The 14,872-nt window shown below is 50.0% G+C and overlaps 1 protein-coding gene across 1 annotated transcript in view; it reads left to right on the forward strand.

Moving 5' to 3' along the window:
* The window catches only part of ZC3H7B (zinc finger CCCH-type containing 7B), a 55,483-nt gene that overhangs the window by 497 nt on the left and 40,114 nt on the right, over positions 1-14,872 (forward strand).

Genomic DNA, 14,872 nt, shown 5'->3' on the forward strand with positions numbered 1-14,872 from the left:
GTGTGCGCCTTGGCCCCGCAGCGCCAAGAGTTGGAGGGACCGCAGCAAGGGCCGTAGACCGCGGCCGCCGACGGGTCGCCTCTGCCGGCTGCCGCGGCCACGCGAGCCCGGGGATCCTGGGCCTGCGGCCCGGCCCGGGGGGAGGGGGCGGCAGGAAGGGGGGGGGCGGTCTGGGAAGGGGGGCATTTCCNGCCGCGGACCCAATCTCGGACCCTCCTCCCGCCCTCAGCGGGCCTCAGGGACCCCTTTGGGCCTGCTCCCTCCTTTCCCCCCTTTCCCCTTAAAATCTGTCTGGCTCGGATGTTTATAACATGTCTGGTTTGGGGGTCTTTCACAGAGACAAAGCAATTTTCCCAGGAGGAAAAAAAAATACCGTAGAAAACGATTTACTCTGACCCCGGTGGCTGGGGTGCCTACAGGGCATCAATGGGAAAGAGTAGGGGCTGGAGCCCGGAAAGGGGGGCTGGAGCCCGGAAAGGGGGGTTGGGAGTCTGGGGGTAGAGAAGCGAATTGGGCCTGGAGTGGGGGACCGGGGGCCCACAGCAGCTTTGTTAGGGATTTCATTTCGCGGGGGTTGCACACACAGACTTTGGTGCCTAGGTACCAGACTTTCAACCCCAACTTCTTACCGTTTTCCTCAGCAGACACTTTGAACCCCAACTTCTTACCATTTTCCTCAGCGTCTGCAGTTCATCCAGCCCCATGAAAATAGCAGAATGCAGATCCTTGGCTTTTCACACAAATGGGATAATTATAGTACATTTAGCAGCTGTTGGACCCAAAATTCCAGCAAAATCTTTACATCTACTACCAGGACTACTACTGCCCCTCTCCCTACATGCAGCCAACCGTACCCAACAAGGTCTTCTTTCCCCATTTTGACATCCCACAGGATGGACTGCATACCAAATGATGCATGGCCAAAATGCTATTGGAGCGGGTTTGAGGCATGGGGTACCTTAAGCTGGGAAGGAGAAAGAAACCTATGTTCAGGAGGGATGAGATCTGAGGATGGGAGAGAGATTTTGTTGATCCCTGAGCTGGGGCCTTGTGTTCCGTGGATGCTGTGAATTCCCCGCTGTTGGCTTTTTGTTTGCGATGGACAGTTAAGAATGTGGGTGTGGGTGGATTATTTGGGGCTAAGAAGCTCTGTGGAATGAGCTAGTCTCTAGGTATAAGAAAGTTAAGGCGTCAGTAGGTTTGGCTTGGAGAATCTGAAAATAAGAATCCCTTAAATAGCACTTTTTGGCTTATGACAAAAGGGCTTTCACGTATGCTGGCTCATCTGTCCCCCATAGCAACCACGACAGGTAGACATTTTTCAATCCTCATTTTCCAGGTGGGAAACGTGAGGCTTATAGAATCGAAAGGTCTCCCTGTCACATAGCAGAGCTAGAATTCTCACTTCTTTGTCTGGCTCCACGTCTTCAGCCTTTCCCAGAGTCCTGGGCCACCGTAGCAAGTTCGTTTTCAGATGTCTCCTGTGAGCATGGGGAGGCACCACGGGGGCAGGCGTGGGGTTGACTTTGTCACTTACCGGCTGGCTGGAACCCACGACAGGACCAGGAAATGCTCTATGCCGTAGTCAGTGCAGTGGGAGTGAACAGGAGAGACAGCTCTCAGGGTAACCCGGAAAAGTTAGGAGAGGCTTCCTCCAGGAAGTGGATCTTGAGCTTAAAAGAATGGGGAGGCTTGGCTGGGGGAGAGAAGAGGAAGGGAATTCCTGAGCTCACCACGGTTGCTTCTGTGCTGGGAGGTTGACGTACATTCTCTCCGATTCTTACAGTGGTTCCATGAGAAGTGGGCATTATTATTATTTTTTAAGTTTATGTATTTATTTTGAGAGAGGGAGAGAGAATCTCAGGCTGGTTCTGTGTCAGCACAGAACCTGACGTGAGGCTTGAACTCATAAACTGTGAGATCATGACCTGAGCTGAACAGGGGTGGGCATTATTATCTCCATTTCACAGATGAAGAAAATGAGGAACACAGGATTAATGTAGCTGGCTTGATGTCACCCAGTTGGATTTGAACCCAGGCCTGTGTGACTGTTGAGTACGTTGGAATTGGTGTCAGAATTGGACAACCCCCATTTCAAATATGTGGAGACCAGCACAGTCTGACTCGGCGCATGCAATGGGGTTAGGGGCTTAAGCCCAAAGACCAGCAGGCTTCCCAAGAGGCCAGGGAGTTGTAATGAATTACCCTGTGTCCTGGGGCCCAGTCCTGTGAAAATATTTAGGAGATTTCTGGGGCGCCTGGGGAGCTCCGTTGGTTAAGCATCCGACTCTTGGTTTTGGCTCAAGTCATGGTCTCAGGGTTTGTGGGATCAATCCCCGCATTGGGCTCCACGCTGTCAGCATAGAGCCTGCTTGGATTCTCTACCCCACCCCACCCCGCCCTGCCTCTTCCCTGCTTGTGTTCTCTCTCTCTCTCAAATAAATAAATAAACAAACAAACTTAAAAAAAATACTTAGGAGATTTCTGGAAGCATTCCTGGATAAGGCAAATGAATGGTGGTGAAGGAGGACTGGACCCCGAGTGTGGAATCTAAGTCCATTTCCTTAATGCCTGTGGGTGCCTGGCTTGATACCTTGAAGGAGCTTCTAGATTGGAAAGGGGGAAAGATGTGGATGATTATTAACCTGAGCTTCCCAAGGGCGGAACGGGGTCTGATTCACCCCCTGTGCCCCAGGCCCCAGTGGAGGTATCAGGAGGACACATTCGGCCAGTCATATTATACCCCAGTGTAGAGGACGGTTTATTTTGCCTTGGGGTGGAAGGTCTTCCTAGAAGTCCCATACGCACATTTCAGAGATGAGTTCAGAAAGGCCAGAGAAGGCATTCCGAGAAGAGGCACTGAGTCGGGCAAAGACAGCATAAAGGACCTGGCAGGTCATCTGGTGCAGCCACCATGTGGGTGGCAGGTGTGAGTTCAAGTTCAAGTCAGGCTCTACCACTGTGGTCCCTTGGGCTCTCTGGGCCTAAAATTCCCTTTCTGAAAGGAAGCCTTGAGGTTTGATAGTGTGTGTGATGGTAACCTGTGGGAGACGCCTAGTGCCTGGGGATCAGGGCAGGGGAGTCTGAAGAGAGGAAATAGAAGTGGAGGTTTTTTTTTTTTAACATTTATTTTTGAGAGACAAAAACAGAGCACTAGTGGGGGAGGGACAGAGAGGGGCAGACACAGAATCCGAAGCAGGCTCCAGGTTCTGAGCTCTCAGCACAGAGCCTGATGCAGGGCTCGAACTCACAAACCACAAGTTCATGACTTGAGCCACAGCAGGACGCTTAACCGACTGAGCCACCCTGGCGCCCAAGAAGTGGAGGGGTTTTTAAGTTTGTCATCATGTAACCATTAAGCAGTCCAAAAATTACTGATAGTCAAGCCCTGTTGTGAGTGTTTTTCCCTACATGAGCTAACTTAATCTTTGTAACAGCCCTGAAGGTCAGCACTGTGACGGTCCCCATTTTACAGATGAAGAAACTGTCAAAGGAGGCAGGATGGAGAGCAGACCTGGGCAACTTGGCTCTTGAGTCGGCCCAGCATGGGACGAGGGGTGGCTGGGGGCTGGGGGGAGAGCGATGGGGCCCCACGGTGGTGATTTCAGGTGGCAGAGGTAGAGGTGTCCTCTGAGGAGGTCCGGCTGCAACCTGAAGCTGAGCCTCGGCCCAGGCTGATGAGGTGACTGCTACGTGTCAGCTCCCAGGAGCCTCCACAGAAGCCAGCTCCTTTCATCACATTTAATGGCCCATAGAAAACGGGCTCGCTTTCCTCTTCTCTGTCATCACGAGCTCCAGGGCTCCTTCCCGTCTTATTTATTTCCCTAGGAAGTCAGTTCCCCTGCGAGTACCCTGATGGCTTCTGCAGGTGTACGAGCACTGCTTCTGCGTCAGGCTGTGGGGACCGCTGCTGCATTCCAGAACCCAGCCGTGGCCGACTGCAGTTCGGCCGTGCATCCCAAGCCCCGAATCCGAGGTTGACAACGCAGGCTTGATGGCGACGTCGGCAGTAGTGACACCAGCCACCGCGTGTTTAACGCTGCTGTGTGTGCCAGCCCTGTGGCTTGGCACTTTCTGGGCCTTCTCTTAGGGAATCCGCGTAACAGCTCTTGGAGGCCGGAACAAGTATTAGCAGCCCCATCTTGCAGATGAGGAGAGTGACGTTCCAGGATCACACAGCTGTGGGAGAGCAGGGAGTTGGGGCCGGGGGGAGGGTCAGAGGGAGCCAGGCATATGACACCCCCGAGCCCAAGGTCTTTGCTGCTGTGCAGGAGAGGTACCATCAGGTTATCTTATTAGTTAGTAATCCGTACACCCAACCTGGGGCTTGAACTCATGATCCCGAGATCAAGGGTCGCGTGCTCTGCCAACTGAGCCAGCCAGGCGCCCTTCAAGTTATTTTAGTCTCCATGAAGTTCTGTTCTTATCTATCTGGAAATCCCAATTATGTATTATTTGTATTGTGCTTTGGGCCATATTCTCATTAATCCTCATGACGCTCCTTTAAGTTAAGAAGTCCCTATTTTGCAGAAGAAGAAAATCAAGGAGTCCCCCAGCCTCCAGCTCTTCCTCTTTTGTCCCCACTGTGACTTGGGAAGGGAACAGGGTGTCACATTCCCTCGGCCCGAGAGCCGCAGCTTCCAAAGCCGCATGCTGGGGTCGGCCAGTGAGCAGCCACTGAGCACTTCCTGTGAAGCCTGCAGGGGAGGTTGGGGCTGCGACCCTTCTGGGGTTTACAGAGGTCTGTCTCTGCTCTTGTTCTCCGGTGCATTCTGTGTCGTGCCCTGTCCCCTGCAGCCAGAGGAACTCAGGGCATGGAGTCCAAAGTCCTGAGTTGCACTCCCAGCTTTGGCACACACTAGCTGCGTGTTCTGGGGCACAATCAGATCGTCACGCTTGGCCCCAGTTTGTTTGTCTGTGAAATGGCCTCACTGATTCATTCCTGCCTTCCTTGGGTTTGCTGTGAGACTCAAATGAAGAGGACTTGAAAACTCTAAAGGCCACTGGTGTGACAGCGTGGCTGTGGTGGCCGTAACCTCCTGAGTCTTCTCCACTGCCTACCTTGATCCAGGCCCAGACCCCTGCAGTAGCCTGCTGACTGATCTGCCAGCCTCCCCTCTTGTCATCTGTCCTCAATGCAGCAGCCTAAGCAACGGATTTTCTCAAGATTTAAATGGGACCTTGTCACTCCTCTGCCGAAACCCTCCCGGTAGCTTCCTGACCCAGAATGCAGTGCTTGCTCTGCAGTGTGGCCTGTATGTAGCCTCCTGACCTGCCTTACTCTGCCCCTCGAAACTAGCTTCCTCCTTGGCTTGCCCTCACTCCAGCGCTACGGTCACACTGGCCTTCTATCTTTTTCTTGAACGTTCTGAACTTGCTCCCACCTCAGGGCCACTGCCTTTGCTGTACCCGCTGCCAGTGCACACTTAACCTACCTTCTGTGTTCTCATGGTGGGGTCCTCCTTGTTTCCCTTAACTGCCGCCTCCCCAGTGGGCCATGCCTAAACTCTCAGCACCGCCACCCCCCTCCCCCATCACTCCCCGCCACATTTCCTATTTCAGCCTGTTTGTCACTCTTCTCCAGCTGTACTTGTCATGTGCATTTAATATTGCCGTTTGTCTTCCACACCTGGGCCACATGCTCTACAAGATCAGGGACTTTATTCACCCTGTTCCCCCAGCATCTGGCAGCGCCCCTGGCACATAAAGGCGTTCTGTGGTTATTTGTTGGATAAATGAATAATAGTAGCGGGGTGGTCCAGAACAGCCCTTGCCAAAAAAGGGTGACCTAGATAGGTAGAAACTGCAAAAGAATTAGTGTTGACTGATCAAAAAGCACTTACAGGGTAACTTTGCAAGGTGCCAGGCGCTCTCCAACAGTACGGATTCAGCAGAAACACGAATTTCCCATCTCCGCTTGTATATAGGGGTTAGGGGCGCACGATATAAACCTGCAAAATAGTCTTGCAAGGCGGGTATCATTAGCTCCATCTTCCAGATGACAAAACAGATGTTCCGAGAGGTGCCCTGAAAGCCAGGGTGGGGCTGTGCTGGGATTGGAATCAGGTCTGGCGGACTCCCTGGCCCAGGGTCCCTTGCACTGCCCCAGCCTGCTTCTCTGTCCTCAGGCGGTGAAGCAGGCCGAGCAGTCCATGGAACACTCTTGGTGCCCAAGTCGGGTGACCACAAGGATTTCTGAGCTCTCGTGCACAGGGGCGGTGACTTGTCAATTGCCCAAAAGGTTTCTCCCCAGAACCTGATCATGCTGGTGCCAGAAGTGTGAGAAATGCAGAAATGCAGTTCTCATTTTTAAAATTTTTTAATGTTTATTCTTTTTTTTTTTTTTTTTGAGAGGGAGAGAGACAGAGCATGAGGCCATGAGGAGCAGAGAGAGAGGGAGACACAGAATCCAAAGCAGGCTCCAGACTCTAAGCTGTTAATACAGAGCCCAACGCCCAATGCGGGGCTCGAACTCACGAACCAGGAGATCATGCCCTGAGCCGAGGTTGGAAGCTCAACCCACTGAGCAACCTAGGCTCCCCGAGCTTCTGTTACTTTTCTATGAAAGAAAAGTTACTGTTTAAACATCTCATCTCACTTGATAGCCAGAGAGTTGTGGAGAAGCTACAGCGCAGCCTGGAGACACAGATGTGGGGCTGAACCCCTCCTGTGCAGTTTGGCCCCCAAGTAGCTGGGAAGGTAAGATGAGAAAATAAAAGCCCTTGGTAACTGCTGACTCTTAGTTTGGCTGATGGTGGCACCCTGGGAGAGGCCTGAGGGAGGTTTCCTGAACTTTGGTTCCTGTTCAAGGTAGTTAAAAGAAAACAAACTGCAAGTTTCTGAGGCCTGTGGACTGGCTGGCTGTTTCCCTCCTTCATTCCTTGACTGGCGGTCTCTGGTGGAGCCAGAGGTGGTGCCACTTTCCCCAGCCTCCTTCCTCAGCTGCTGGGTGGCCTTGGGCAAGTCGTGGACTCTCCAAGCCTCACTTCTTTTTAAAAGACTACTTTTTTCTTTTCTTTACTTTTCTTTTTTTTAAAGTAGACTTCATGGCCAGTGTGGAGCCCAATGCGGGGCTTGAACTCAACGACCCTGAGATCAAGACCTGGCTGAGGTCAAGATTCAGACTCTTAACTTGCTGAGCCACCCAGGTGCCCCAAGACTCTTTTTTTTTTTTTTTTTTAATTTTTAAAATGTTTTATTTATTTTTGAGAGNATGGCACCTACCTTGAGATTATTGTGGGGGTAAACATGATTGCTTAGGACAGGCCTTCTAAATTGTCTCTGCACTGCAGACCCATTGGGCAGCCCGTGGAAGCCTATGAACACCTTCTCAGAATACAGTTTTTAAGTGCAAAAAGTAAAATACACAGGATTGCAAAGGAAACCCCATTCTCTTGAGCTGTAGCTGGGCTTTTTTTAATCAGTGCATTGAGAAACCAGATCTGGCGGTGAGTCTAATGTAAGCTCCATAATTCCGAAGTTGTGATGAGCATGAACAATATTTTGTTGCGCCTGCAGTAGCTGAAATGTGACAGGGAAAGAGCTGTGATTTCTAGCACGACACTGCGGCATATTGCCTGCCTTCATAATTGAAGGGAATGCTCAATACCAGGTACGGGGTGGTGAAAAAAACTTGCAAATGTTTTCCCATCTAAGTTCATGGACCCCTGAGTTCTCTCCGGGGGCCCCAGGTTCAAAACCCTTGCCATGAAAGGTGGATGACACCCAGCATATAATCTCCAGAAAGGAGCCAAGACGCCTCCTTGGAGCAGAGGGCCCTCAGGTGGACAGACAGGTGCGTGAGGTCCGTGGGGAAGGGGAAGTGTAGACCCAGAATTCTGACTGGTGAGGTCGAGGACGGCAAAATTGAACCTCTGCTGGTCTCTGAGTAAGCTGTCAAGGGCCTGGTGAGTCAGGAGAAGCGGCAGGCATCTTAGGAGATGATGTAACCTCAGGTAGCGCTCATGCAGTACGTGGCCAATCTGCAGTCAGCACTGACCGCTCGCCTTTGGTGACACCTGGGGTAGGTGAAGGCCAGGCAGGTGAAGCGTGGGGGGACGCTGGAGGCAGCCCGTGGGGATGGGAGAGGAGCATCTTTGAGTCGGGAGGTGAGAGTGTGTGGGCTCCAGAGCCCAACTGCCGGGGTTCAAGCCCCCACTCTGCCACTTACAACCTGTGTAACTCTTGCAGGTTTGTTCAGCTGCTTGTGCCTTGGTTCCCTCAGCTGTAAAATGGGGATGGTAATAGTACTTTCTTATGGGGTGTTGTGAGAATTATGGATTCTATTTAAAGCTCTTTGAACAATATCTGGTATGAGAGAATGCTTAGTGAAGGACTGAAATCAGCATCTTTGTTGGTTATTGTAGCGTTTGTGAGATTCCACTCACTCAGAAGAGCTTCGGGAGCACCGCTTCTCTGTGCTGCCCGGAGATGACTCGGATGTAGCTTCTGCCTTTACAGAGCTCAGGGTTTAGACAGAGGTGGGGACATGAGTGCACACTGTCTATTAGGTAGGGTAAGTGCCGTGGTTGTGCTGAGCTGGGGTGCCGTGTTAGCTGGGGTTGGGGAGAGAGTCTTCCAGGTAGAAAAGCCCCCTCAGCTGAGCTTTAAAGAGGCACTGGGCACTATCCAGGGCGGGAAGCAGTGGGTGTGAAGGCCGCTCCAGACAGAGTGGGCAGCTTGGGTCTGACATGGTCGAAGTGTAACATTCCAGGCTAGTGATGGGGCTGGAGGGGAGGCGAGGTGCTCCCTACAGTGTGGTGTGCCCGGGAGGAGCAGCTTGCCCTTCCTCCTCCTGATAGTGGCTGCCATGAAGGTTCTGTTTGTTTTTCGATTTTTTTATTCATAGGAAGTAGCAAAAGCAGTACAAGGAATTCCCTTCACCCAGGCTCCCCTGATGATGGTATATGATGGTTGTACATTATATAAAATCAGAAAATCTTCATTGTTTCATTATGAGACTACAGGACTTATTCACCTTTCATCTTTTTAAATTAATCTTTTAAGTTTATTATTTAGAGAGAGAAAACCAGCGGGGGAGGGATGGAGAGAGAGAGAGAACAGAAGATCCGAACTAGGCTCTGCACTTATAGCAGAGAGCCTGATGTGGGGCTCAAACTCATGAACTGTGAGATCATGAGCTGAGCCAAAGTCAGATGCTTAGGATACTTAACAACAGAGCCACCCCTTTCATCTTTTTAAAAAAACAAAACAAACGGTATTCATCTGTGTGTGTGTGTGTGTGTGTGTGTGTGTGTGTGTGTGCGCGCGCGCGCATACCCGTGTGCGCCTGAAAGGGTTTTTGGGCAGGGCAGTGACATTGACATAGGTGTTGGGCAGATTTCCTCGACCAGTAAATGGCCACAGATTGGAGGGGGCTCATTGGAGGCTGTTGGCAGAAGATGCTGAGGGCCTGAGAGCCATGGTCACGGAGGTGGCGGGAGGAGCTGCAGAGTGGAGAATGTTCTAGAGGTAACGGAGGAAGGAACGGGACTGAGAACAGGATGGCAGTTGGAGTTATTATGACTGGAGTTTGGGGGAAATGGAGGAGGAGCAGGGGAGATGCTGCTAAGTTAGGATGGTGGCAAGCTGGAGGAGCCCCCAACTGGGATAGGATCAGGGAGGACTTTTGGGACACAGGGGCATCCGAGCTGGGTCTTAACAGATGAATAGGAGTTGGCTAGATGTGTGTGTTGGGGGGAGAGGGCATTCCAGGTAGAAGGTCCAGGATTAAGAAAGGCATTGAGGTCCTAAGCGGCCTGGATGTTGGACATCTAGGTGGCACTGCCCAGGGGGTAAGAGACATGAATCTGAAATATTGGGGAGGGGGTGAGCCTGGCAGAAGGAATAGATTTGTGAGTCATCGACATGACTCACGAGATCATGAAATGCAAGAGCTCATCTGGGGAGAGCATGTAGAGTGAGGAGCGCAGGAGCGCTGTCCCTTAAATGGAAGCTCGGATGCATTGGTCTTGAGACCCGGGCAGAGGAAGAGGAGCCCCTGACAGAGCAAGAATGAACAGAGAGGTGTGAGGAGGACCTGGCAGATGCAGCTGAGAATACTGAAAAAGGCGAGTGAAAAACTGTGGGACTCAGCAACTAGAAGGTTCCTGGGATAGGGAGGACCCTTGGCAAGCACCTTTGGTAGAATGTGACCGGGGTTGCTGAGATTTGGTGGTGGTGGGGGGGGGAGCTAAGGCTGTAAAGACAGCGTGGTCAAGAGATGTGACCAAGGAGAGGAGGAGAGGTTGTGCATGATCCAGAAGGGGAGGGAGTTACTTGGAGGCAGAGGAGACTCAAGCATGATGACAGGCTGAGGGGTCCTGGGTCTGACTGCTTAATGGGCAAGAGACGGTGATGTGTATGGGCCCTGGGGCCAGGCTGCCAGGATTTGAATCCCAGGTCTATCATGTACCAGCTGTGTGACCTTGGGCAAGTCACTTAACTTCCTCTGTGCCTCTCTTTTCTCCTCTGCAAAGTGAGAATAATAGTCTATCTTACAGGGTGTGCTAGAAGATACTATGTATAAAGAAATCATGACATGAATAAAAAAGAAGAGAGATCATGACAGCCCTTGGCATGAGGTAACCACTCAGCAAATGTTATTACTTGATTATTTCAAGTATTCCATTTTTCACTCATTCATTCTTCAAAAAAAAATTTTTTTTTAATATCCATTTATTTTTGAAAGAGAGAGACACAGAGAGACAGAGTGCAAGCAGGGGAGGGGCAGAGACAGAGAGGGAGACACAATCCAAAGCAGGCTTCAGGCTCTGAGCTGTCAGCACAGAGACTGGTATGGGGCTTGAACCCATGAACCGTGAGACCATGACCTGAACTGAAGTCAGATGCTTAACCAGCTGAGCCACCCAGGCACCCCACCACTCATTCATTCTTATCTATATAATGCATGGGTTGGATGAGTTGATATTAACGCCTCTGTTTCTTTTACCACCATTTACAGAACCCTTGCTCTGCACCAAGCATGGGGCCAGGCACTGAGATTTCAAGAGGCTGGCGTCCCTGCCTGGTCTGATGAAGATCTGAATTTCTGAAAGTCTTTCATCTTCAAACACTTCTTGNCAAACAAAATTCATGGTTCTCAGGTCAATGGTTTGGTCTTTTTCTTTCAGAAGAACAGCCCATGGACATTTGGGCAGACCTGCAATACTGGGTTTAAAACCCGGCTGATTCCCACTTGGGCTCTGCCCTATGGGGTTGAACTCAAGTCGGTCATCTCATTTTGCATTTTAAAGTCAAGGTTATGGGGCGTCTGGGTGGCTCAGTCGGTTAGGCATCCGACTTCGGCTCAGGTCATGATCTCACGGTTTGTGGGTTCAAGCCCCACTACGGGCTCTGTACTGACAGCTCAGAGCCTGGAGCCTGTTAAAAGATTCTGTACCTCCCTCTCTCTCTGACCCTCCCCTGTTCATGCTATCTCTTTCTCTCTCTCTCTCCCAGAAATAAATAAAACCTTTAAAAAAATTTAAAATCAAGGTTAATACTTGCTTTGTGCAAAAAAAAAAAAATTTAAATCATTCTAAGGTGCACAAAGCAGAAAGTATTCTGTGTCCTGTTGCCCCTTGACAAATCCCTGTCCCCCGAGAGAACCAGTTAAATTGGAGACTATCTTTCAAACTTCTTCTTGATGTAAACACACATTGCACACAGATGTGATCATACAACACACAGTGTTCTGGAATCTGCTGTGTTTTTTTCTTAGCCACATATAGTGGCATCTCCATGACGATGCGCGTAGATTCAATAGCTGCACTGTACTGCATGGTAGGGTATTCCGTAATTTAATGGATTAGGTGAATTCTCTACTGGTGGACATTAAAGTTCCTTCTGGTGTTTCACTCTTTAAAAAAAAGACATCCTGTGCAGATATAATTGAGTGCTTGGACAAGGATTTGCGTAGATTTCTTGGAAGTGAAGTTTCTGGGTCGAAAGGGCGCTTTATCATTTAAAAGGAGTTTGGCTGCAAGTAACAATTCCTACTTCAAAACTGTAGTTTATTATAACCTCACGTCATTCATGAGGCGGAGCAGTTCCAGGATCAGCCATTTTATTGGGCCAGACGCGTCATTCAGCACCTTTGCCCTGTGTTTGCGCTGTGCCATCCCCTGCGTGTGCGTCCTACAGCGGGTATCGAAACCAATTGTTGCTCTCCGTCCTGTGCTAAGTGCGAAGAAAACCATTCCCAGAAACCCCTTGGCTGACTTCCTCTCCTTTCTCATTGGCCAGGACAGGGTCACGTGTCCTAACCTAAGCCAATCACTGGCAATCAAACGGACTATTGTGATTGGCTTAATCCAGTGCAGGTTCACCTGAGCGGCTGGGAGAGGAAGAGCCTTGGGGCTGTGACGGGGAGGAGGAGGAGCAACTGGCTGGCTTCCTGTTATTGGTAGATGTTGCTACGCTACTTTGCAGAGATGCTGCCAGTTCGCACTCTGTACTTACAGTGTTGGAAAGTGCCCATTCCTCCGCCTGCATCAACCAGGCTCTCTTCTCACTGTAGTCTCAGAGGTGAAAAGTTGTTGCTTGTCGTGTGGTTCTTTTATCAGTGAGTTTGAGTGTCTCTTCTTCACGATTCATATTTCCTGTGGGTTTCCTGTTTATGTGCTCTGCCGCTCTTTTTAAGTAATCATAATGACTATAAAATAGTAATGGTTGATATTAAATGGTTATCCCGCGCCTGGCATCTCATTTAGCCTCCAGATGCGGGACGTGAAACACAAAGAACTCAAGCAGCTTGTATACAGTTAACAAGGAACAGGTCTTGGATTTGAACCCAGATGTGAACCTGGGTATGTGGTCACAGACTGTGCTGACGTGTTGGGATTGTTTCCTGTTGGTTCCTTAATTCGTGGCTATTTCTGGGAAGAGCCATTTGAGGTAGATCCTGCTTGAAATTCCCAAATTACAAGAACACGGAGTATGGGAGAGGGGACTTCCCTATCTGGCAGTGGATTCCTGGGAGACTTGGGCCAGTTTTTTCCTTCAACGTTTTTTTCCCCCCTTGCGTTTTTTCTTTAAAAAGAGACAAGATTTTGGGCGCCTGGGTGGCTTAGTCAGTTGAGCATCCGACTTTGGTTCAGGTCATGATCTCACGGTTTGAGATTTCCCGCCCCATGTTGGGGTCTGTGCTGACAGCTGGGAGCTCAGAGCCTGAAGCCTGCTTCAGATTCTGTGTCTCCCTTTCTCTCTGCCTCTCCCCTGCTTGCACTCTGCCTCTGTCTCTTCTTTCTCTCTCTCAAAAACAAACAAAAAAAAAGACAAGATTCAGGGTAGCTCAGTCAGTTAAGCATCCTACCTTTGGCTTTAGCTCAGGTCATGATCTCACAATTTGTGGGTTTGAGCCCCGTGTTGGGCTCTGTGCTGACAGCATGGGGCCTGCCTGGGATTTTCTCTCTCCCTCTCTCTGCCCCTCTGTCTGCACTCACTCTCACGATAAACATTAAAAAATAAACATTAAAAAAAAAAACTCCTTTAAAAAAAAATAGAGAGAGCCAACATTTGAGGAGCCTGGGTGGCTCAGTGGGTTGAGTGTCTGGCTCTTGATTTTGGCTCAGGTCATGAGCCCTGCATTGGAATCTGCACTGAGCATGGAGCCTGCTTGAGATTCTCTCCCTCTCTCTCTCTCTTTCCCTCTGCCCCTCTCCCCTGCTTGCACAAACACACACTCTCTCTCTCAAAAAAAAAAAAGACAAGATCTGTTTGACCTACGTGCTCCTTGCTTTTCCCACAAGTGCCCTGATTGAGCATGTCGCCGCTACCCTCCCCTTCAAGGATCTCACCTCCCTCTTCAGCTGAGAACAAATAATCTTTTAGCCACTGTCTCAGGCTGCTGGGGATGCTATAACAAAATACAAGAGACCACAGAAATGTATTTTCTCACAGTTCGGGAAGCTAGAAAGCCCATCAAGGTGCTGGTGGATTCAGTTTCTGATGAGAACCCTCTTCCTGGCTTGCAGATGTCTGCCTTCTCATTGTGGCCTCATCTGGCCTTTCCTCCGAGTGTGGTCAGGAGAGAGAGTGAGGACTGTCTGGTGTCTCTTCTAATAAAAACACTAACCCTGTCACACCAGGGCCCCAACCTTATGACCTCATTTAACCTTAATCACCTCCTTAGAAGCCCTGTTTCCAAACAGTCATATTGGAGATTAGGGCTTCAACATATGATTTTGGGGGGATACAAACATTCAGTCTAGAAATTCTGCCCCTTGCCCCCCTCCCAATTCATGCTCTTATCATATGCAAAATGCATTCATTCTATCCCAGCAGCCCCCAAGGTCATAACTCATTCCGGCATCAACTCTAAAGTCCCAAGTCTCATCTAAATATCTAAATCAGATCTGAGTGAGACTGGAGGTAGATTCATCCAGAGTAAATTTCTTTCTAGCTGTGATCCTATGAGACCAGACAGGTTAGGTGCTCCCAGAAAGCAATGGTGGGAGAGACATAGGATAGACATACCCATTCCAAACGGGATCGGTCGCAAAGAAGAAAGAGGTGAGGGGCTTCAAACAAGTCTAAGACCCAATGGGGCAAATTCCATATGATTTTATTATAATGTTTTATTTATTTCTGAGAGACAAGAGAGAGAGACAGCGTGAACAGGGGAGGGTCAGAGAGAGAGGGAGACACAGAATCCGAAACAGGCTCCAGGCTCTGAGCTAGCTGTCAGCACACAGCTCAACGCGGGGCTCGAACCCATGAACCATGAGATCATGACTTGAGCCAAAGTCAGCCGCTCAGCCGACTGAGCCACCCAGGCGCCCCAAATTCCNTTGTGGCCCCACTGAGGCAGCTTGGATGATCCGTAAATCAGGGTCAGACTTCCCTTTTTTTTTTTTTTTGAAGGATAGAG

The sequence above is a fragment of the Crocuta crocuta genome, unplaced genomic scaffold (genome assembly GCF_008692635.1).
Source record: "Crocuta crocuta isolate KB4526 unplaced genomic scaffold, BGI_CrCroc_1.0 scaffold143, whole genome shotgun sequence".
In the NCBI taxonomy this organism is placed as follows: domain Eukaryota; kingdom Metazoa; phylum Chordata; class Mammalia; order Carnivora; family Hyaenidae; genus Crocuta; species Crocuta crocuta.